Source organism: Myxine glutinosa, chromosome 1, assembly GCF_964187855.1.
Source record: "Myxine glutinosa chromosome 1, kmMyxGlut1.1, whole genome shotgun sequence".
Taxonomy (NCBI): domain Eukaryota; kingdom Metazoa; phylum Chordata; class Myxini; order Myxiniformes; family Myxinidae; genus Myxine; species Myxine glutinosa.
Genome location: NC_136261.1, coordinates 165,127,735 through 165,153,205, shown reverse-complemented (window position 1 = coordinate 165,153,205; position 25,471 = coordinate 165,127,735).

Below are 25,471 nucleotides of genomic sequence, written 5' to 3'. Positions count from 1 at the left end.
AATTTGCAGCGTGTGCGCAGTGCCCTGAACAGAGGCTATTAATGATCGACAGGTGGCGGTCCGAGAGCGTTACACATTCTTGTCTGAAATTAACTCTCCTGACCACATGTTAATGCTAGTTCTATGCTCTTTTGCTCATTCGTAAAGTAAAACATAATTCCACTTTAAACAAGATTACATTGATATATATTCTAACAATATTGTCAATATGAATATTTAATCCCTGACAATCCCCAGTTTTTCTTTTATGTTTATATTAACCATTAATCTAAACATTACCACATTAAATATTCATACCACTAATCTTGTAATTCAATTTCCTAAGGCATACACCGTCATTCTGGAAGAATTTTGATCACAATACATTTCCTTGTTCATTGACTCTTTCTATGTTGATAATTCAATTCAACTCATTTGCATAAAGATCACAAAACATTTCACCTTCACCAAAACGCAATAATTTCAGTTCATCAAAATAATGAAGCATCTGCAACATTTGGCAAAATATTTGCCTTTAATCAAATATTGACTTTCTTTGTTTGAAAAAAGGGGCGGATCACTTGTGTTTGGAATTTCAGCATAAAACATTTTCTCCTGTTGTCTTCATCACACCTTCACTATTTGCATAGGATTTTCTGCTGTTGTGATAGCTGGGCAGAGTCAAAGACTGACCCTGCTCTCCATGCAGCATCCTTGCCACTCTTGCTGTGAGCCATAGTAGATTTGAACAAGGCCTCCATCCAGTTGTAGTCGACTTGCCTCCTCACTAATTGTGAGCATGGAGCAAGTATTGATGTGATGTTGATTTGTCAACAAGATGTGGAGCAGGGATGCCGGATGCATCCGCAATGATGATGTTGGGACCATGGTACTCAGTTGTCCATGGTCCATACCAGGAGCACACAGCAGAATCGTGCACAGCTGTTGTGAAGGAAAAGGCAGTCGTTCGCCTGCAGGTCCATGCTGGCTCCCCGGAAGTTGGTGAAGTAATGACACACGTCACCGTATCCCGTAAACGTTGCAGGTAAAATATCGTCGTCCTGCAATTGCTGATGTGATGACTGTTCGAGGTATTTGAACACAAGTAAGTGATCGCCCTTTTCCATATGTTGCAGTGTGACCCAGACAAATGGTCACATAATTTTCCCTTGGTGAAGGTAAACATCCATCTTCCAAAGGAGCATTTCTTCATCATTCTTTGAGAAAGAGGGTGTATGCCAAGATTAACTTCATTTTCACAAATTTTCCTTTTTCAAACTTCTTCCCAGATGTCGTTATCACTCCATTTGGGATGTGGTCTTGTCTTTCCTTTACTTAGCCACATTTATATCTGCTCTCCACACAGATTGGATCAGATGGGGTACATTGTAACATGAAATCACTATATTTTAGAACAACTCCACACGAATAATATTCAACTCAGACATGTGTTTTACACTACTAAAACTAAGAATAGCATCCACAATTGCTTTCAGGTTCATATAATTCAAAAAATTAAACACATGCAGGTGTTGTAACTCAACTCAAAGAAAATAAATGCATTAATAATGATTATACGATTTAAATCACAAACAGGAATATCTAATTCCCAACAATTCTTGCAAACAAGCAAACTATGCCTAATGTGTTATTAGCATAGTCCTCCCCGCTTTTTTTTTTTTTTTTTTTTTTTTTTTTTTTTTTCTTTAACAGTGTTACTTGTGGTGATATGAGTTCATCGATCGTGTAAAACGGACATAGTGCACAACAAGTTGTTATGCCCTCATTTATGTCAATGACATTCAACATTATATACCAAACTAACAAACTTCTTAAAATGTGACTAAAGAAAAATCCCTTAATATGTAACATAAATCTGATTATTTGCCTTATTCTGATGCCCCTATTTCCCGGGGTCCATATTTATTTCTATTGTTATCAACTTCCTATGATCTGTGAATTCGTTCCAAAATACCACAACCATAGGTTTTAACAAAGCTCTACCAAACTATTTCCAATGTGAACTCAAAATACTAGTAAAACAATCAATTTCAAAGAATTAACTTCAAAGGGTCAGCAAATTCATTCTATAACCAGATCTAATTTGTCCATCCAATAGTGTGCCTTGACACATGTCATATTATAACATTTTAATAAACCTTCAGAAATGTTGCCCATCGCAACAACTTCCCTTTTACAAATAGCCATGTGTAAATTACGTATTGAACGACAATTTTCTCTCAATGTGTTTGGCCTAAATGGCCGCAAAAGTGGCTGCCAACATGCAGTACCTTTTTTATCTACCAAGTAAGTGCTCATCGACATAAGACCTCTACCAAATGTTGTTTGTAAAAACAAATCTGGGATTTCTAATTACATGGATGCACACTCTCAGGACATTGCAGGCTGCTGTTATCAATCCATTACGATAAAATAATTTCTTTACCCACAATCAAATAAGTAACACAAATTGAGGATATTATCCCTATCACATTCATTTATAGATTCATTTGGTTCTAATTCACTCTTTTCCCACTGCTATAAGGAAGAACAGTAGCTCTTATAAGTCTTTGTAATATCTCATTAAATTTACCCAGCATTGAAGAATTTATTTACTATCCATTTCCCTTCTGTTTACCAGTAACTTTGTTTAAACTCCATAACTTAATTGGATAAATCCCATGTGTACAGCTACCACTTATTGAAACCCCTACTTTTGTAGAAAATATCCAAATACGTGGTTGTATACTCCCTTAAAAGTTGTTCCTCCATTTTCTATGCAACTTAGTGAAGACTACTGACACCAGTATGCCAATATAGGTGTGGCAGATTAACAAAATATGTTGCAGGTACACGTAACATCGTGTTCTGAGTGTAAAAAAACATAACAAACAAAAAAACATCTGAGTGTAAAAAACATAACAGCGCGTTCACGTCTGCCCCTTGGTTTTAAGATTCACAATGCATTTCGATGTAAAACTCACAATAGTTCAATTCAACAAAATTGTCTGTACTATCTGCCCATATCATCTATGCCTAAGACACATCCATACATACAGCACAATTTATATGCTGATAAAGGTCAAGTTTATATATGTAAAAATCCATGAGCAGAGTACTCTGGAAAGTCAGTGTAAGACCACTTCCAAATTTAGCTAATTTTGTACTCCCTCATTTTTTATGAAGCTCATATCCATAAATAGCTGTTATTCTCATATAAATTCTATCAAAAATGGAATCCCAAAATTACTCACAATTTTACTATTAATTAATGGCTGCTCATAACCCAGCACATCAAATCTTGTATATTCCATCGCCCTTGCCAAAAGAGATAATGTTCATAATCAAATTATATTCCTATTTTATTTTACGAATTTTCTGGATATTCTTGTAAGATTGACACACAAAACAAAACATTGAAACACAAACAAACCCAAACATTATGTATATTTGTTTGCATTTGAACCATCATTAACAGATCAAGATGGGTGTCAATTGCATTTCAATTTCGTAAAATTTATCCTTTAATTTTAGAAACGCTAATACACAAATAGACAAAAAGTTTATTTGTTTTAGAAAACCCCTATAATGTCACATTGAAATTACCCTTTTTTGGTCCTACAATAATTTATCCAAATTGTACAAATTTACAAATTTTACAAATTTTACAACACCTCTTCCTTACAGAACTGCAACTTATCTCTCGAGGCCTTGTGGCCTTTGTCTGCCAACGCTGTCAGTAGCACAACAGTGTCCTGCTCACATGCTTCCTTTGAAGTCGAGCATATGAGAAGGTCATCAACATATTGTACCATCACTGAACCCCCAGGAAATTCAACATCACTGAGGTCTTCATGTAGAGCACGTGAAAACAAAGTTGGGCTCTCCGTGTACCCTTGTGGTAACACAGTCCAGGTAAACTGTAAATTTTCGTACGTGAATGCGAAAAGATAACGCGAATCCTCATGAATGGGTACACTAAAGAACGCTGAACATAAGTCCACCACAGAATAAAACTTCGTGTTGCATGGAATACTTGACAGTACAGTGATCGGGTTAGGGACCACTGGATAGGCTGGGATGACACAATCATTAATTGCTCGAAGATCTTGAACAAATCTCCAAGTAGTCTTGCCTGGCTTCTTCACAGGTAAAATAGGAGTGTTGCACATGCTCACAGTGCGAACTATAACTCCCTGTTCCACCAATGATCGAATCACTGGTGCAATACCAGCTTTTGCCTCTGGTCTCAATGGATATTGACGCTTTCTAGGCAATGGCTTAGAATCATCTACTGTGATCCTTACAGGTGCAATACTCTTGATTCGTCCCACATCATTTGGATGCGTTGTCCACAAGCATATTGGTATTTGATCGAGTGGGTCCTGGTCACCGTCAGCGTCAGAGCTGAGTAGGTATACCCCAATATCGTCAGTATCATTCGATTCAACAATCATGTTGAAGGTTGTAGAAAGCACCTGCTGTCCGAGCTGCCAACAAAATCCATCTCCATCTAAGTCATAGAGTGGGGCGCTTTGAATTTCTCCCATGTATCCCCTGTTGTTACACTCTTTCAGAGTTGCAATCATTATTCCAACATCTTTTGCTTCGTACCCTTGTGCCACCGCTAAGGTGACGTGTGGGGTTGTTGTTTCGGGTTGATTCCACAGGAGTTGTTGGTCTGGCGTCAAAGACACTGACATCCCAACTCCCTGTCGTCCCACCCACAATGACGTCAGATGTATATCATACTTGGTGTGCAGGTATTTAAAAACCCGCTCTGCATAGGACCCCTCTTCTCCTGTAGCATCATAACATGTTGTACAGTGAAGATCAGTTTGCCATGTCAGAAAGTCCATCAAAAAATTATCTAACCATTCCTGTACTTCGGGCATTTCATCCTTCAGTGTCATAAAACTAACACACAAAAGTTCCGCCATGATTGTATCATCGATATCCCATCGATGTGTTGTTGGTCTGGTCAGGCCATCTAGTACCTTAGAAATAAAGTCGTGGGAGTGTTCTGGCATTTCTAGATACACTCCGTTTTCATTACAGATGACGGTGCAATTCAATTTACACAATAAATCTCTTCCCATCAAATTTACTGGAACGCCAGATGCCACAAGAAAGGCATGTTGTGCAGTCAATGGACCAAATTGGACACGCAATTCTTCCGTGACTGGCGTGTGTATGGGAACTCCTGACACTCCAACCACCTTCGTATAGTATTTTGACAATGGTATATCGGGAAAATCTGCTTGTCGTAACGTGGAACGCGTAGCTCCCGTATCGACGAGAAAGGGTGCCTTGCGTCCACCTACTGTCAAATTAACACTTGGTTCCTGTGCAGCCGACCCTGAGATTAAAGGAAGCGCTGCCACTTGGTCATTTTGGTCTAGTCAACAGGGTGTGGCAGACCATTTAGTCTGCTGAGGTCCTCCCTGAATTGGGGCATTCCTCAATAGAACCCTATTTGTTGATGGAGGCGGTGGTAACTGGTAGTATCCCTGTTCTTGGTTGTTCTTCCGAAATTGTCTTTGATATGGGCATCGCCTTATCCAATGTCCCATTTCTCCACAATTGAAACATCGGCGTCTATCATTGGCTGGTCTGTCCACCTGTGCACTTGTATTTCTGGGCTGCATCTCTTGGTTTCTGGGTTGCCACTCCACTCTCTGGTTATTTCCAGGAAGTATCTCTCCACCTGTCCACTTGATGACTGCAGGTGATTTCCAGAGAGTCCCCCTGCCCTGTGGCTTTTCCCACACCCCAATCTCACTGATCAGAGTTGCAGATGAGTCTGGATCAGTAAGTCCTGTTAAGGGGGGGTCAAACAAAAATAACCACGTAATATAACAAATAACCACTACACTCACCACCTCGCTCATCGTCCAAGGTTGTCTGCACATCGATGTTTCGCAAATGTCTCAAAGCTTCTTTCTTGAGACCGCACTTTTTATTCATCCATCAATTGACTTGATTAAATTAAATTTAAATTAAAATCAGATCAGATTAAATTAATCAGATCAAAATCAATCAGATCAATCGGATCAGAATCAGAATCAATTCAAATATGCAATCTCAATCAATTCACCAACATTAATCAATAAAATCCTAATAATAATACATAATAAAATATCATAAATGATAATATCAAAATTCAAATATCAAATCATCATTGAATTTATCATTGAAAATATCAAAATATCAAATATCAAAATAGCAAAATTCACATTTATCAGTCTGATAACTCTATATCTATGCCTGTTCGCAATGTAGGCAAACCAGTTCCGTCTACTGACGGGGAAATATGATCGCCGGTCCATGGTCACCGTTTGACCCATATCTGCCGTCAGTTGACAAATCACCGTTCCGCCTCTGGATCATATCTGACATATTTTTTCAATCCTGTGTGGTCATCATATCACAAATTAAAGTTTAACAACCACTGAAGGCAACTCAACCCTTCATTTGTGAGACAATCAACCAAATTGATCCGACCGATATGAACCAGTTCATTGGGCAATGTCGCACATGTCACACGTGTCACATGTCACACGTCATGTGATGTCACATGTCATGTCATGTGTCACCCACCATGTCTCACTTTGAAAGACACTCAAAGTTCTTGACAATTAAAATGGTGTAAGATTCCTGAAATGTGTACCAATGAATGACAATTCATAATATTTATCAATGGAATCCAATCATACCGAAATTTCGACACTCCAATAAACTTTGTAACTTGTAATACATCATTAATCCTGCAGGGCTATAAAGCTATCCTTAAAGTCCATGCAATCGATTTACATCAAAACCCAATGATGACATGCCTGATAATCATAGCAATTTTCATGATTGTAAAATCATGACCATTGTAAATCATTGTAATTATAAATTGTAAATATAAATTTACCATAATTGTACAAAATTTGAGAATGAACATCAATAATAATCAGCATATGACAATCATGATGACAATGATGAATCTCATCAACAATGAGAGAAAACAATGAGAATGAGAAACAATGAGAGAAATGAGAAAACAATGAGAACTATGAAAGGTGAAAACAGGTAAAAGAAGAAGCAAAAGAGGAGGAAAGGAGAAGGAAAGGGGGGAGGAAAAGGGTGGGGAAGGGAGGAGGAGAAGTGGCAGAATGCCAAGGGAGGAATGAGGAATTAATACTATGCGAAATACGACACTCATTGTATTTTAACCTAAAGATAGCTGTGTATCATTGGCCGCACTCATGGCTCCCTTACAAGGCTGTGAGATTATATGGTAAATACTGTCTCCCTCTCGAACTTCTGTGCGAGCCATTACACTCATCTGTGTATTATTTAACCATTTAAACTGTGTCGTACCATTTCACAAATTATTGTAGCAGTATTGGGGCCATGGTTGGAGGAGGGGGGGGGGGGGGAGGAAGAGAGGTGAGGATAAAGGGCACATACCCATACACACAAAAACACATAAAGCCACATAATGAGGTGATATGCTAAATCAACATGGGATCCAATGGGATATGGGATCAACAATCCTATAGAATGAAGTTAGGGTTAAGATTGGGTTGGGGTCAACAAATTCATGTACATGTAAATTCATTCATGTATAAACAGATCACAATATATTTCATCATTGGTTTCCCTCCATTTAATTGCCTTGGCAAATGTCATAGGATCTTATATCAATAAATTCCCTTTTTAAAATCTTAAAAGACAGATGAAATATAAAGTGATCAAAGGTACATTGGATGGTTCTATTTTGTAGAGATTACGGATCACAGTAGCCTGGGATTGGCTCACATTAAATTTCATCTTGATTGAAGGATTTTTAGCTGTGGTCCAAGATGGCCGCCGCCATAAAATCCTAAAAATATATATATATATTTTCTAATCAGGATGTAAAGAGGTTACATTTAAAATCGCTTCTGATTCCATAGATAAGTGGACACAACACCAAACGGTTACCATGGGCAACCTGCCTGCACGCATTCCAGTGACAGGGTCAGTGTGTGCAAATCTTACGGGACCCAGGACACAACACCAAACGGTTACCATGGGCAACCTGCCTGCACGCATTCCAGTGGCAGGGTCAGTGTGGAAAAGAATGCCTATTTTTGGACTGTCTGTCGACTCGTGCAGACAAATTGGCTAAATGCTAAACAATGCTAAATACTAAACTCACTTTTTGTTACCACACTGGAAATGCATGTTTGAAAATCGAATCCAGCCGATTTTACCATTATTTGGCTTACTGTACAGACGCTGTTATCATCGCTTTAATCGCTTTTAAAAAATCGCTTGAAAAATCGCTTTTTACAAAAACCGCGAATATGATTATAAAGCAAATAGTGTCCATTCTGCAATCTGCTCGTGCCTGTGGTCACAACCAAGCAGGATCTCAACCATTATTTTAACGGGTAAATCGACACACTTATAAGTCATTTAATCACGAAAACGAGCAGAGATTTGAATGCAGACCATTGCTGGAAATCATTTTAAAGATATTTACAAAATTGACGCTCTATTTCCTGAATTCATGACGTTCGTGAAATGAGCAAGAAATATACAAAATCCATATTTCAGTTGTACATGACAAGACGAATGCAGCACCTGTTGGCTAACGCCCGGGGTTCGTTAGTGGTTCTTTGCAATCGTCTCATTAAACTCGTAAAATGTACCGAAAAAAAAATCAAATTACAAAAAAAACAAAAAAATAATTGATTATTAATTTTTTAAAAAATTTTTTTATCGTCATGACTTCTGAAATTGTAAAACAAATCCTTCATGAAAGCACAGCACCTTTTCTAAAGACACCAAGCTTTAGTGGATATTTGTGACAGTTCATGGCACCATCCCTCAAAAATGCGTATACATAAATTTTGGAAGAAAAAAATTGGCATGATTTCTGAAACCTGTTAAAGGCCTCGTGTTTTTTCCTTCCACACATCAACAAACGTACACAAAACTCAAACACTGAACTATTTTCACAGATTAACATCAGACTACACAGATAACAAACAAAAGCTTACCTGGGCAGTTGAGTCCCTACGGGCCACCACTTGTTGGAGAATTATTAACAATTACTGGTGTTATGTTAGTAAAACTTCAAGAGACTCGGTTTAGCAAAATCAATGTTTTATTCACTTTAGAGAATTTGTTGTATACTAAGCCGAGATCTTTAATGAGTCTGTTCCAGAGTTTGTTGAAGCTCGTTCAGTTGTTGACAATCTCCAGTTGGTTGATCAGTTTCAACTGGTCTTCAGTTTTCACTCCTCTTCAGTTCACTGTCCCAGTCCACTCTTCTCTCTTCCTCTCCTCGCAACTTTCTCCTGGTTTTAAAGCCCCAAACTCCTTTGATGTTGCAGAGCATGCAGGGTGTTCCTTATCCAAAACCTTATTTGGCTCTCTCGGCCAGCAAATACTTATTTCTGTTCAAGAGGTCAAATACTCTGACCTGCTGGAAGAAGAATTTGCAGCGTGTGCGCAGTGCCCTGAACAGAGGCTATTAATGATCGACAGGTGGCGGTCCGAGAGCGTTACACATTCTTGTCTGAAATTAACTCTCCTGACCACATGTTAATGCTAGTTCTATGCTCTTTTGCTCATTCGTAAAGTAAAACATAATTCCACTTTAAACAAGATTACATTGATATATATTCTAACAATATTGTCAATATGAATATTTAATCCCTGACAGTGGTGCGGGCCACTCCTCTACCGCTTTAATTTTGTCTGGGTCCGTTTTTACCCCCTCGCAACCGATGACGTGGCCTAAATAGGCCACCTCCTTGGCAAACAAGGTGCACTTACTCGGGTTCAGCTTCAACCCTGCCTGTCTGAGGCACCCGAACACCTGGTCCAAATTAGCTACTGCCTGGGGGAACGTTTTGGCATGTACTAGGACGTCATCCAGGTACACCAGGCATGATTGCCATGGCATGCCGCCTAGTACATGTTCCATCAATCTTTCAAAGGTGGCGGGGGCGTTACACAAACCAAACGGCATCACAGTAAACTGATACAGTCCCTTACCTGTGGAAAATGCCGTTTTCTCCTTCCCTGCCCTATCCATCTCCACCTGCCAATACCCACTCTTGAGGTCCAAAGTTGAGAACCAATTTGAGCCCGCAACGGCATCGAGGGTGTCATCAATCCTTGGTAGGGGATATGAGTCCTTGAGTGTCACGTTGTTTAGCTGGCGATAGTCCACGCAGAACCACGTGGTCCCATCCTTCTTTTTGACCAGCACAACAGGTGACATCCAAGGACTTCCCGAGGGCTCGATCACGCCTGTGTCGAGCATTTTTTCAACCTGCTCGTCAGCTTCCGCCCTCTTGCTCCAAGGGAGCCGTCGGGCGGCCTGACGAATAGGCCGGGCCTCACCGGTGTGGATCTGATGTTTCACCAGGCCCGTACGTCCAATATCCTCTGTGGACAGGGAGAAGAGGTCCAAATGGGACCCAACCAGTTTGTGTAAGGCCTCCCTCTGGGTACCTCCCAACTCTACGCTACTACGATTTACCATCTCGCAAATGGGATCGGGCCAATTCCTACTTCTTATTGAAGGCTCCCCCCGGGGCCGGCTCGGCTGGACGTTCTCGCCCCTCACTGTCGCGACTTCCTCAACTTGGGTGCAGCCAGCTACCCTCGTGCCCCTTACTATAGTGCGTGGTTCTGTACTTATATTTATTACTCGGACGGCCACTACCGGTCCGTCCGTTTTTACAAGGGTGCGGCCCACGATTAAACCCGGTATGGACTGCGCTGCCACCGGTTCGACGAGGCCGCAGGACTCCTGCCATGTTGGGCGAGCTGCCCACCGGGCCGGCACTATCGCCTCGGCCCTTGGGGGAATGGTCACGGCCTCGGAAGCCTCCAGCTCCGCTCTCTCGGCCGTGCTCACTCCCCCTAACGGCAGCTCTTCTACTCCCACCTGCAGGATCCCCCGGCACAAGTCGATTTTACAACCGCTGGCAGTCAACAAATCCAACCCTATTAAACATGGGTCGCACACCTCCGCCACCCAAACATCTATCTCCCTCCTTACCGACCCTAACTTGAGGGTCACAGAACCACGCCCTATGATCGGGGCCGTTACCCCGGTAGCAAGTTGCAAACTATAATTTCGCAGGCGCTGGATCTTATCCCAGCCACCTGCGCTCGAATCAAGGACCACAGGGCTGATGATCGTGGCGCTAGCTCCTGTGTCCACTACGGCGTCTACCCCCACGCCGGCAATTTTGCATCTGATTGTCAGGCTACCGGTTCCAATTTGGCCACAATAAATGACCTGTCACGTCAATGAGGGCTCTCCTCCATCCTCTTCTGCCGAACACCGCCCTACGTGCCCGACACCTTCTAGTTTCCCGGGGTCTGGCGGGGGGGGGGTGTCTGGGGTCGGCTAACCCGCTCCCCCCTGGGCGGAGTTGAGGACCTCAACCGCCGGGGATCATCCCGGCGCATGGCTCGACAGTGCCGCGCCAGGTGACCCAGACGGTTGCAAGTATAGCACCTCACCTGATAAGGTGCTTGTCTCCGGAATTCCAAATTCCCCCCCCTGAAGGTCCGAATTGGATTACCCGCTCGTGGTCCACCGCGGGCCACCTCCGGGGCCGCCTGCCATGGTCCAGGTCCCGCCAGGCGCTGGTCCACCAGCCTCCGGACCATGCCCGCCAGGTCAGGACTCACGTCGGGGGCGGGCCCCCTAAGGGGTCCGCCCTCCATCGGGGGTCCCACCTGGCGGACCGCCATTGCATGACGTTCGCTCCCCCGGGCCAGGGGCCTCGCTGCTTCCCAACGGGCCGCAGCGTCAGCCGCCTGGCTCAGAGTCTGCGGGCGCCACATGGCGAGCTGTTGCCGGAGCTCAATATCCGGGAGGGCCTGGATAAAATGGTCCAGCGCCAGGCTTTCCCGGGAATCCGCTGCCATGCTAGCATGTGCGATCCCCACTGCGCGGCGAATGTCGTGGGCAAGTTCCCCGATGGCTTCCTGGGGCTTGCGTTTTCGCAGCGCGAGCTGAGCTTTAACAAGCTCGCTCTGCTGTTCTATGCCGAATCGATTAATTAGGGCGTCGCGGAGGGCTGGCAGGGTGAGAGCACCCGGTGGTAATGCCGTCAGCACCTCCGCCGCCGCGCCGCGCAATGCGGCCACCAGGTGTACTCCACCTTCGTCCTCACCCCAACCGTTGCCCTTACACACACAGTCAAACTGCGCCAGGTACGCGCGTAGATCACTCTTGCCGTCATACGGCGCGAGTGGGACATTGTGGGACCACCTCGTATGCGAGTCGTTGCCCGCCTGCCGGACCCCTTGCGTCGCCCCTTGCGGGGTCAGCGCGGGGCCGAACCGGCCGGGCCCCCACAGTACATTACCCCCAAGGGGCTCCCGTGCCTCCCCTGTCCCTCTAAAAACTACCCCTGTTGGTGTCGATGCATGGGTCACACTTCCGCAACCCGCTACCCATTCCATACCACCACAACCTTGCTCACTCACACCTCGCACCTCTCCCATCACCGGACCCTCTCGCTCGCACCCTCGTTCCATACCCTCCGGGCCAGCCATACACCTCACTCTTGGCCTCTCACGAACATCCGGGTCTATCTCGACCCCCAAGCTTATTAAATCACCTGGCGCATCATACGCACGACCATATTGGTCACCACTTACACCGGGTCCTCTTTCTCTTCGCTTCTCCTCCATCACCTGCGAATCCCTCATCCGGTTAATGAGCACATCATCACGATCCGAACACAGACTTTGGACCAATTCTTTTACTTCCTCCTTTATCTCTTTCTTATCCTCTCTCCGTCGCTTCTTAATTTCGCTCACCCCTTCTTCCACTTCTTCTAATTTCTGCTTCACCTCCTTCATCTCCTCGTGCGCCCCCTTAAGTTCTTCCTCTAACTCCACCTTATTTTTTTCTATGTGCTCCCGCACCTCCCGCTCTTTAACCTCCATCACCTCTACCACCGTGTTCATTTTCCTCGTCAGGTCCTCATGTACCGTCTGACACTCTTTTTTAATTACCCCTACGTCCTTTTTCATCTCCTGTGTCGATTTTAAACCCTCTATTACCGCTGTGTTCTTCTTTACCTGGTCCCCCAACTCCTTTTGTCCCACTGTCAGTTGTTCTACTCCCAGCGTCAACTCCTCTATACCACCTTGCAATTTTACAGTCCCCTTTCTCACCTCCTTCTCCATGCTCTCCTTACAGTGCCTCACCTCCTCGCGCACTCCTCCGACCTCCTCACTCACACCTCTTCTGATCTCTTCTCCCATCACTTGCATCTCCTGCCCAGATGCCACCCTCATCTGCTCCATTTCCTCCCTGTGAGCATCCAATTTAGTTTCTACCCCCATTCTGACCCCCTCTATCTGCTGCCCCATTTTTTTTAACTTCCCTTTCCGCTTGGTCCCTCATGTCCCTCAATTTGCCTTCCATACTGTTTTCTAACCCCTCTAACCCATTTTTCACTCCCTCTATCTGATTCTCCTGGGCAGCCATTCTATTTTCCACCCCCGTTAACCCCTCCTGTATTTCCCCTAATCTATTGTCTAATCCCTCTATTCTACTCCCTAACCCTCCGATCTGGGCCCCCATCCTTTGTTCTAACCGTTGGCTATTGGCCCCCATGTCCTCCCTCAATTTCTCGCTATTGGACCCCATTTGGCCCTCCAATCGCTCACCCAATCGCTCACTATCAGCCCTCATCTCGTCCTTCTGCAGGTTGAGGGACGCCTGCATTTGTATCATAAATTGCTCCATGAGGGCCTGCATTTGGGCCATCCCTCCCACTTGTGCAGCGGTTGCGGCCGCCGTAGCCATGTGCGAGGCGCCATTTTGCGTGCCCGTAACCTCGTGCGCGAGGACGCCATTTTGCGAACCTGCCACCCTCACTGCTTCGCTCTCCTCATGTCCCTCAATTTGGTCCTGGATCGACCCTGCCTCACTCTCCTCTACCGGAACCCAGCCGTCTTGATCTGCCATAGCGCGACTTTCAAAATTCGGGTTTTTATTTTAAAACAAAACAAATTTCACCGTTAATAATTTCGAGCGCGTGAAGCGCGCTTCGGGTCCAATCCCACTTCCCGACACCAATTGTTACGGACACGGCTTAAGATGTTGCTTGACCGAGCGGAATGGCCACCGTGTTCGCACAGTTTACCCGATTACCCCCAACTCACCCGATTCCACTCGAACGTTGGCCAAATCGCGCTACGCTAAATCAGTGAAGGAAAGGACACAACGACTGGGATAAATGAAACGACGCAAGGGGTACAGTTCTCAAGACCTCCGGAGGAGGATATAATTAGTGGTGGAGAAAAGGGGTAGATTACAAGGTAATGAGGTAAAGACACAGAAGAGATAGGCACTTAGACACAATCTTATCTATCCCAGACAGACCACAGACAAACGGAACAAGACTGACTTACACAGGGATTGATGGCAGGGAAGGACAGGCAGTCGATAGCACAAGGTGCACCTTGGCTCAGGGGCAGAATCAAGCACGGTCCAGTCCAGAGATGCGGGGAGGTGTCACAGCGCTCGGAGGTGGCGTCCTTCTCTCTTCAAGCTCAGCGCGCATCTGACGTCACCTCCCTCTTCCTGCGCATGCTCAGCGGGGAGTCACACGCCCTAGGCTCGTTGGCTCCGCCCCAGATGGGACCGGTCCGCCGCTTCTATTGGGTGCGGGGGTTACCGGGCTCCGCCCTTGACGAGGAGCTGACAGCGAGCCCCTACTTGGTAACCCCGTCGAGCACATGTTCAATGGCGGCTCGTTGGAAAGGCCTGGTGTTGCTCCCAACACCCCCTACCAACCAAGCCGGAGGGAGGACGCGCACTCCCCGCGCCGCCGCCATTGTTGTTGTTGTTGTTGTTGTTGTTGCTGAACCGTGAGGAAGAGCTGCGGGGAGGTATTGGGAGGTCCTCAACTTCCTAACGGTGCCATACAATCACATTCTGGTGCAACGAAGAGTCAGAATTAATGGAAACGAATCCTTAACTGACATAGACTAAGAATAACTAGCAAGATGTCCTATCGTTGTCTACTTGAGATGCGGTGGACCTGGATGCGACATTTAATGGGGGAAATAGGGGGAGGTCGGGTCTACAGAGTGTTGTTTACAGAAAATGGGACTAGGGAATGGGGGATTGGGGATAGTTGGGAAGTATGGAGGAAATAGGGGAATATTTACAAGCGGATATGGATGGATGTAAATCCCATATCCGCAACAATATCCGCAATCCCATATCCGTGTCTGTCTCTTGTTCCCATGTGAAAGAATATGATTAGATAGGGCCGTGTCTGTCTCTTGTTCCTGTGTGAAAGAATATGATTAGATAGGGCCGTGTCTGTCTCTTGTTCCCATGTGAAAGAATATGATTAGATAGGGCCGTGTCTGTCTCTTGTTCCGGTGTGAAAGAATATGATTAGATAGGGCCGTGTCTGTCTCTTGTTCCCATGTGAAAGAATATGATTAGATAGGGCCGTGTCTGTCTCTTGTTCCGGTGTGAAAGAATATGATTAGATAGGGCCGTGTCTGTCTCTTGTTCCCATGTGAAAGAATATGATTAGATAGCGCCGTGTCTGTCTCTTGTTCCTGTGTGAAAGAATATGATTAGATAGGGCCGTGTCTGTCTCTTGTTCCCGTGTGAAAGAATATGATTAGATAGGGCCGTGTCTGTCTCTTGTTCCCATGTGAAAGAATATGATTAGATAGGGCCGTGTCTGTCTCTTGTTCCCGTGTGAAAGAATATGATTAGATAGAGCCATGTCTGTCTCTTGTTCCCATGTGAAAGAATATGATTAGATAGGGCCGTGTCTGTCTCTTGTTCCGGTGTGAAAGAATATGATTAGATAGGGCCGTGTCTGTCTCTTGTTCCCATGTGAAAGAATATGATTAGATAGGGCCGTGTCTGTCTCTTGTTCCCATGTGAAAGAATATGATTAGATAGGGCCGTGTCTGTCTCTTGTTCCCGTGTGAAAGAATATGATTAGATAGGGCCGTGTCTGTCTCTTGTTCCCATGTGAAAGAATATGATTAGATAGGGCCGTGTCTGTCTCTTGTTCCTGTGTGAAAGAATATGATTAGATAGGGCCGTGTCTGTCTGTTGTTCCCGTGTGAAAGAATATGATTAGATAGGGCCGTGTCTGTCTCTTGTTCCCGTGTGAAAGAATATGATTAGATAGGGCCGTGTCTATCTCTTGTTCCCATGTGAAAGAATATGATTAGATAGGGCCGTGTCTATCTCTTTTTCCCATGTGAAAGAATATGATTAGATAGGGCCGTGTCTATCTCTTGTTCCCATGTGAAAGAATATGATTAGATAGGGCCGTGTCTGTCTCATGTTCCCAAGTGAAAGTACAACATTAGATAGAGCCGTGTCTGTCTCATGTTCCCAAGTGAAAGTACAACATTAGATAGAGCCATGTCTGTCCTGTGTTCCCATGTGAATGAATAATATTAGATAGAGCCATGTCTGTTCTGTGTTCCCAAGTGAATGAATAATATTAGATAGAGCCGTGTCTGTCTTATGTTCCCAAGTGAATGAATAATATTAGATAGAGCCGTGTCTGTCTTATGTTCCCATGTGAATGAATAATATTAGATAGGGCCGTGTCTGTCTTATGTTCCCATGTGAATGAATAATATTAGATAGGGCCGTGTCTGTCTTATGTTCCCATGTGAATGAATAATATTAGATAGGGCCGTGTCTGTCTCTTGTGCCCATGTGAAAGAATATGATTAGATAGGGCCGTGTCTATCTCTTGTTCCCATGTGAAAGAATATGATTAGATAGAGCCGTGTCTGTCTCATGTTCCCAAGTGAAAGTACAACATTAGATAGAGCCATGTCTGTCCTGTGTTCCCATGTGAATGAATAATATTAGATAGAGCCGTGTCTGTCCTGTGTTCCCATGTGAATGAATAATATTAGATCGAGCCGTGTCTGTCTTATGTTCCCAAGTGAATGAATAATATTAGATAGAGCCGTGTCTGTCCTGTGTTCCCATGTGAATGAATAATATTAGATAGAGCCGTGTCTGTCCTGTGTTCCCATGTGAATGAATAATATTAGATAGAGCCACGTCTGTCTTATGTTCCCATGTGAATGAATAAGATTAGATAGAGCCGTGTCTGTCTCATGTTCCCAAGTGAATGAGTAATATTAGATAGAGCCGTGTCTGTCTTATGTTCCCAAGTGAAAGTACAACATTAGATAGAGCCATGTCTGTCGCGTGTTCCCAAGCAAATTAATAATATTAGATAGAGCCGCGTCTGTCTTATGTTCCCATGTGAATGAATAAGATTAGATAGAGCCACGTCTGTCTTATGTTCCCAAGTGAATGAATAATATTAGATAGAGCCGTGTCTGTCCTGTGTTCCCATGTGAATGAATAATATTAGATAGAGCCGTGTCTGTCCTGTGTTCCCATGTGAATGAATAATATTAGATAGAGCCGTGTTTGTCGTGTGTTCCCATGTGAATGAATATGATTAGATGGAGCCATGTCTGTCTCATGTTCCCAAGTGAAAGTACAACATTAGATAGAGCCATGTCTGTCCTGTGTTCCCATGTGAATGAATAATATTAGATAGAGCCGTGTCTGTCCTGTGTTCCCATGTGAATGAATAATATTAGATCGAGCCGTGTCTGTCTTATGTTCCCAAGTGAATGAATAATATTAGATAGAGCCGTGTCTGTCCTGTGTTCCCATGTGAATGAATAATATTAGATAGAGCCGTGTCTGTCTCATGTTCCCAAGTGAATGAGTAATATTAGATAGAGCCGTGTCTGTCTTATGTTCCCAAGTGAAAGTACAACATTAGATAGAGCCATGTCTGTCCCGTGTTCCCAAGCAAATTAATAATATTAGATAGAGCCGCGTCTGTCTTATGTTCCCATGTGAATGAATAAGATTAGATAGAGCCACGTCTGTCTTATGTTCCCAAGTGAATGAATAATATTAGATAGAGCCGTGTCTGTCTCATGTTCCCAAGTGAAAGTACAACATTAGATAGAGCCATGTCTGTCCCGTGTTCCCAAGCAAATTAATAATATTAGATAGAGCCATGTCTGTCTTATATTCCCAAGTGAATGAGTAATATTAGATAGAGCCGTGTCTGCCTCATGTTCCCAAGTGAAAGTACAACATTAGATAGAGCCATGTCTGTCCCGTGTTCCCAAGCAAATTAATAATATTAGATAGAGACAGGTCTGTCTTATGTTCCCAAGTGAATGAATAATATTAGATAGAGCCATGTCTGTCTCATGTTCCCAAGTGAAAGTACAACATTAGATAAAGCCATGTCAGTCCTGCGTTCCCATGTGAATGAATAATATTAGATAGAGGCGTGTCTGTCTTATGTTCCCAAGTGAATGAGTAATATTAGATAGAGCCGTGTCTGTTCATTGTCCCCATGTGAATGAATAATATTAGATAGAGCCATGTCTGTCTCCTGTTCCCATTTGAATGAATAATATTAGATAGAGCCATGTCTGTCTTATGTTCCCAAGTGAATGAATAATATTAGATAGAGCCGTGTCTTTCTTATGTTCCCAAGTGAATGAATAATATTAGATAGAGCCATGTCTGTCTTATGTTCCCAAGTGAATGAATAATATTAGATAGAGCCGTGTCTGTCTTATGTTCCCAAGTGAATGAGTAATATTAGATAGAGCCGTGTCTGTCTTATGTTCCCAAGTGAATGAATAATATTAGATAGAGCCGTGTCTGTCTTACGTTCCCAAGTGAATGAATAATATTAGATAGAGCCGTGTCTGTCTTATGTTCCCAAGTGAATGAATAATATTAGATAGAGCCGTGTCTGTCTTATGTTCCCAAGTGAATGAATAATATTAGACAGAGCCATGTCTGTTTTATGTTCCCAAGTGAATGAATAATATTAGATAGAGCCATGTCTGTCTTATGTTCCCAATTGAATGAATAATATTGGACAGAGCCGTATCTGTCTTATGTTCCCAAGTGAATGAATAATATTAGATAGAGCCATGTCTGTTCCGTGTCCCCATGTGAATGAATAATATTAGATAGAGCCAAGTCTGTCTCATGTTCCCATTTGAATGAATAATATTAGATAGAGCCATGTCTGTCTCGTGTTCCCATGTGAGTGAATATTATTAGATAGAGCCATGTCTGTCCCGTGTTCCCAGGTGAATGAATGAGATTAGATAGAGCCACGTCTGTCCCATGTTCCCTTGTGAATGATTAAGATTAGATAGACCCGTGTCTGTCCCATGTTCCCGTTTAAATGAATAAGATTAGATAGAGCTGTGTCTGTCCCGTGTTCCCAGGTGAATGAATAAGATTATATAGAGCCGTGTATGTCCCGTGTTCCCAGGTGAATGAATAAGATTAGATAGAGCCACGTCTGTCCCATGAACCCACGTGAATGAATAAGATTAGATAGAGCCGTGTCTGTCCCGTGTTCCCAGGTGAATGAATCAGATTAGATAGAGCCACGTCTGTCCCATGTTCCCACGTGAATGAATAAGATTAGATAGAACAGTGACTGTCCCGTGTTCCCAGGTGAATGAATGAATAAGATTAGATAGAGCCACGTCTGTCCCATGATCCCATGTGAATGAATAAGATTAGATAGAGCCGTGTCTGTCCCGTGTTCCCATGTGAATGAATAAGATTAGATAGGGCCGTGCCTGTCCCGTGTTCTCATGTGAATGAATAAGATTAGATCGAGCCACGTCTGTCCCATGTTCCCATGTGAATGAATAAGATTAGATGGAGCCGTGCCTGTCCCTTGTTCTCATGTGAATGAATAAGATTAGATAGAGCCACGTCTGTCCCATGTTCCTGTGTGCATGAATAAGATTAGGTAGAGCCACGTCTGTCCCATGTTCCTGTGTGCATGAATAAGATTAGATAGAGCCACGTCTGTCCCGTATTCCTGTGTGCATGAATAAGATTAGATAGAGCCACGTCTGTCCCATGTTCCTGTGTGCATGAATAAGATTAGATAGAGCCACGTCTGTCCCGTGTTCTCATGTGAATGAATAAGATTAGATAGAACCACATCTGTCCCATGTTCCTGTGTGCATGAATAAGATTAGATAGAGCCACGTCTGTCCCGTGTTCCCATTTAAATGAATACGATTATATAGAGCCGTGTCTGTCCCGTGTTCCCAGGTGAATGAATAAGATTAGATAGAGCCGTGTCTGTGCCGTGTTCCCAGGTGAATGAATAAGATTAGATGGAGCTGTGTCTGTCCCATGTTCCTGTGTGCATGAATAATATTAGATAGATCAGTGTCTGTCCCATGTTCCTGTGTGCATGAATAAGATTAGATAGAGCCGTGTCTGTCCCATGTTCCCATGTGAATGAATAAGATTATATAGAGCCGTGTCTGTGCCATGTTCCCAGGTGAATGAATAAGATTAGATAGAGCCGTGTCTGTCCCATGTTCACATGTGAATGAATAAGATTAGATAGAGCCGTGTCTGTCCCGTGTACCCAGATGAATAAGATTAGATAGAGTCATGTCTGTCCCGTGTCCCCAGGTGAATGAATAAGATTAGATAGAGCCGTGTCTGTCCCGTGTTCCCAGGTGAATGAATAAGATTAGGTAGAGCAATGTCTGTCCCGTGTTCCCAGGTGAATGAATAAGATTATATGGAGCCATGTCTGTCCCGTGTTCCCAGGTGAATGAATAAGATTATATAGAGCTGTGCCTGTCCCGTGTTCACATGTGAATGAATAAGATTAGATAGAGCCATGTCTGTCCCGTGTTCCCAGGTGAATGAATAAGATTATATAGAGCCGTGTCTGTCCCGTATTCCCAGGTGAATGAATAAGATTAGATTGAGCCGTGTCTGTCCCGTGTTCCCATGTGAATGATTAAGATTAGATAGAGCCGTGTCTGTCCCGTGTTCCCGTTTAAATGAATAAGATTAGATAGAGCCGTGTCTGTCCCGTGTTCCCGTTTAAATGAATAAGATTAGATAGAGCTGTGTCTGTCCCGTGTTACCGTTTAAATGAATAAGATTAAATAGAGTCGTGTCTGTCCCGTGTTCCCAGGTGAATGAATAAGAATAGATAGAGTCGTGTCTGTCCCGTGTCCCCAGGTGAATGAATAAGATTAGGTATTGTCACGTCTGTCCCGTGTTCCCAAGTGAATGAATAATATTAGATAGAGCCGTGTCTGTCTTATGTTCCCAAGTGAATGAATAATATTAGACAGAGCCATGTCTGTTTTATGTTCCCAAGTGAATGAATAATATTAGATAGAGCCATGTCTGTCTTATGTTCCCAATTGAATGAATAATATTGGACAGAGCCGTATCTGTCTTATGTTCCCAAGTGAATGAATAATATTAGATAGAGCCATGTCTGTTCCGTGTCCCCATGTGAATGAATAATATTAGATAGAGCCATGTCTGTCTCATGTTCCCATTTGAATGAATAATATTAGATAGAGCCATGTCTGTCTCGTGTTCCCATGTGAGTGAATAATATTAGATAGAGCCATGTCTGTCCCGTGTTCCCAGGTGAATGAATGAGATTAGATAGAGCCACGTCTGTCCCATGTTCCCTTGTGAATGATTAAGATTAGATAGACCCGTGTCTGTCCCATGTTCCCGTTTAAATGAATAAGATTAGATAGAGCTGTGTCTGTCCCGTGTTCCCAGGTGAATGAATAAGATTATATAGAGCCGTGTATGTCCCGTGTTCCCAGGTGAATGAATAAGATTAGATAGAGCCACGTCTGTCCCATGAACCCACGTGAATGAATAAGATTAGATAGAGCCGTGTCTGTCCCGTGTTCCCAGGTGAATGAATCAGATTAAATAGAGCCACGTCTGTCCCATGTTCCCACGTGAATGAATAAGATTAGATAGAACAGTGACTGTCCCGTGTTCCCAGGTGAATGAATGAATAAGATTAGATAGAGCCACGTCTGTCCCATGATCCCATGTGAATGAATAAGATTAGATAGAGCCGTGTCTGTCCCGTGTTCCCATGTGAATGAATAAGATTAGATAGGGCCATGCCTGTCCCGTGTTCTCATGTGAATGAATAAGATTAGATCGAGCCACGTCTGTCCCGTGTTCCCATGTGAATGAATAAGATTAGATAGAGCCACGTCTGTCCCATGTTCCTGTGTGCATGAATAAGATTAGCTAGAGCCACGTCTGTCCCATGTTCCTGTGTGCATGAATAAGATTAGATAGAGCCACGTCTGTCCCGTATTCCTGTGTGCATGAATAAGATTAGATAGAGCCACGTCTGTCCCATGTTCCTGTGTGCATGAATAAGATTAGATAGAGCCACGTCTGTCCCGTGTTCTCATGTGAATGAATAAGATTAGATAGAACCACATCTGTCCCATGTTCCTGTGTGCATGAATAAGATTAGATAGAGCCACGTCTGTCCCGTGTTCCCGTTTAAATGAATACGATTATATAGAGCCGTGTCTGTCCCGTGTTCCCAGGTGAATGAATAAGATTAGATAGAGCCGTGTCTGTGCCGTGTTCCCAGGTGAATGAATAAGATTAGATGGAGCTGTGTCTGTCCCATGTTCCTGTGTGCATGAATAATATTAGATAGATCAGTGTCTGTCCCATGTTCCTGTGTGCATGAATAAGATTAGATAGAGCCGTGTCTGTCCCATGTTCCCATGTGAATGAATAAGATTATATAGAGCCGTGTCTGTGCCATGTTCCCAGGTGAATGAATAAGATTAGATAGAGCCGTGTCTGTCCCATGTTCACATGTGAATGAATAAGATTAGATAGGGCCGTGTCTGTCCCGTGTACCCAGATGAATAAGATTAGATAGAGTCATGTCTGTCCCGTGTCCCCAGGTGAATGAATAAGATTAGATAGAGCCGTGTCTGTCCCGTGTTCCCAGGTGAATGAATAAGATTAGGTAGAGCAATGTCTGTCCCGTGTTCCCAGGTGAATGAATAAGATTATATGGAGCCATGTCTGTCCCGTGTTCCCAGGTGAATGAATAAGATTATATAGAGCTGTGCCTGTCCCGTGTTCACATGTGAATGAATAAGATTAGATAGGGCCATGTCTGTCCCGTGTTCCCAGGTGAATGAATAAGATTATATAGAGCCGTGTCTGTCCCGTATTCCCAGGTGAATGAATAAGATTAGATTGAGCCGTGTCTGTCCCTTGTTCCCATGTGAATGATTAAGATTAGATAGAGCCGTGTCTGTCCCGTGTTCCCGTTTAAATGAATAAGATTAGATAGAGCCGTGTCTGTCCCGTGTTCCCGTTTAAATGAATAAGATTAGATAGAGCTGTGTCTGTCCCGTGTTCCCGTTTAAATGAATAAGATTAAATAGAGTCGTGTCTGTCCCGTGTTCCCAGGTGAATGAATAAGAATAGATAGAGTCGTGTCTGTCCCGTGTCCCCAGGTGAATGAATAAGATTAGGTATTGTCACGTCTGTCCCGTGTTCCCAGGTGAATGAATAACATTAGATAGGGTCGTGTCTGTCCCGTGTTCCCAGGTGAATGAATAACATTAGATAGGGTCGTGTCTGTCCCGTGTTCCCAGGTGAATGAATAACATTAGATAGGGTCATGTCTGTCCCGTGTTCCCAGGTGAATGAATAACATTAGATAGATAGGATTAATTGTGATTGCGAACAGTGAATTTATTTTAAATCTGTTACCTCCGTTTGGTCATACGTGTCTCTCTACCTCTTCCGCCCTCCTGCTCTCTCTGTGGTAATAAACCGTTTGTTCATAAAAACATGTACATGGTCATTCGATGTAGGGACATTGTTGTTAAGGCGAGTGAATTGGCTTTAAAAATCCTGTAACATGCAGATTGGAAAACGTGCATTTAATGCGCATTTGGGGCCATTCAAAATGATGTACGGTGACACTATTTATAAGGCAGATACTGATGGGATTTATGAAACCTTGCTAATAATTTACACTCGACTCAAACAAAGCCAATGGAAATCTGACGCAACAAAGTTGGACATTGTATAATCAGCAGAGGCCTAAACGCCTAATGTATTAGGCGCACCAGAAAACCAAGATGGCGGCCATATAATTTTGTCTCGGTTTTATGGTGGGTGATGCCCGGGTGCTGTCCGGCCAATGGGTGCACATTTCAATAATCGACCCACAACAAGAACCCCAACAACAACAACAACAGCTACGTCAAGCTCATGTCGACCTGCAACATGTCACAGGTAAAATAGAATGGACCTCCCAACATTATTCTTTGTTTTGTATTTGTCCTTCTGTATTTTATGTGTTTTAATTACCATATATCTCTGTACAGAGACTTAAAGCTAAGTTTTGTTTATGATTACTAATTACATTGCAGTGAACATTTTTTAATCCATGCGTCCCTGTTTGGTCACATAAACTGTGGTAGTTTGTCGGATTTAAAAGTCCGGCTCTTAGAACTTTGTATTTATAATTGGAATTTTTATTGTATGTGGACAGTAGACAAATTCGTTTGTTTTTGTCTGTACACATTTCTGTTGTGAGTTTTAACAGACAGAAAGTAAATTAATAATCACAATTATACGAGCTCCATAATGCTCAGCGAATCCTTCTGGTTTGATTGTGAGAGGTCTTTTGGACCATGTGAGCCATGACGTCATTTTCTTGTGAAAGCCATTTTAGATTAGTGGAACTGACATCACCACTAGGACAAGGTCTGGATTGTTCAAGTGGAAGGTTGAATGACCATTGAAAAACAGAGGAGTTGGGAAAATTATTTTGAAGGGAACATTATGGTTAAGGACACAATATCCAGAGCAGCAACAGAAACCTGTCAAGTAAGATCTATGACATTAGAACATCGACCTCTAATGTGGGAGGTACAAACTATTAGAGAAGTGGGAGTAATGGAAGTGACATTTCTGTGCATAAGTGTCTGGGTTTTTTTATTCATTTATGGCATTGCACGTTTTCAATATGTCTATTGCTATTTGGTACACTTAATAAATTTATAAAATGGGGATACGAGGTCAATGAATGGTTTTGTTTTATCAACATTATTTTTTCTTATGTTGTTTATGGAATTTCCAATTTACCTTTAGTACTCTGCTCTGTCATTGGAAACGAATTGTTTGCTTCACCTACGTTTTAGTAATTTCAAAAGGAAGCTCTGATGGTGTGCTATTAAATTGCGGAGACAAAGTTTCAATGGGCACGAACCAGTGCAAACATTCTAAAAACCAGGAAGTGGAGTGATAGAGGCCCGTACTTTTGGGGGCATTTCGAACAAGTTTTTAGCACCTCTGTGGTTAATAGACCACTGACAGAATGAAGGTGAGGAAACTTCTCACTGATGAGGGTAATGGAACAAGGCTCTACTTACTCTAACACAGAACCACTCATGGTAATGAGGGGATTAATCAAAATTTTCGTACAATAATATTGTTCCTCAAAAAAGTGACAGTTTGCTTTTTCTCTCGTAATGTTATCTTCTCCATAGGTAATGCCCCAAAACCTATTCGCCAAAT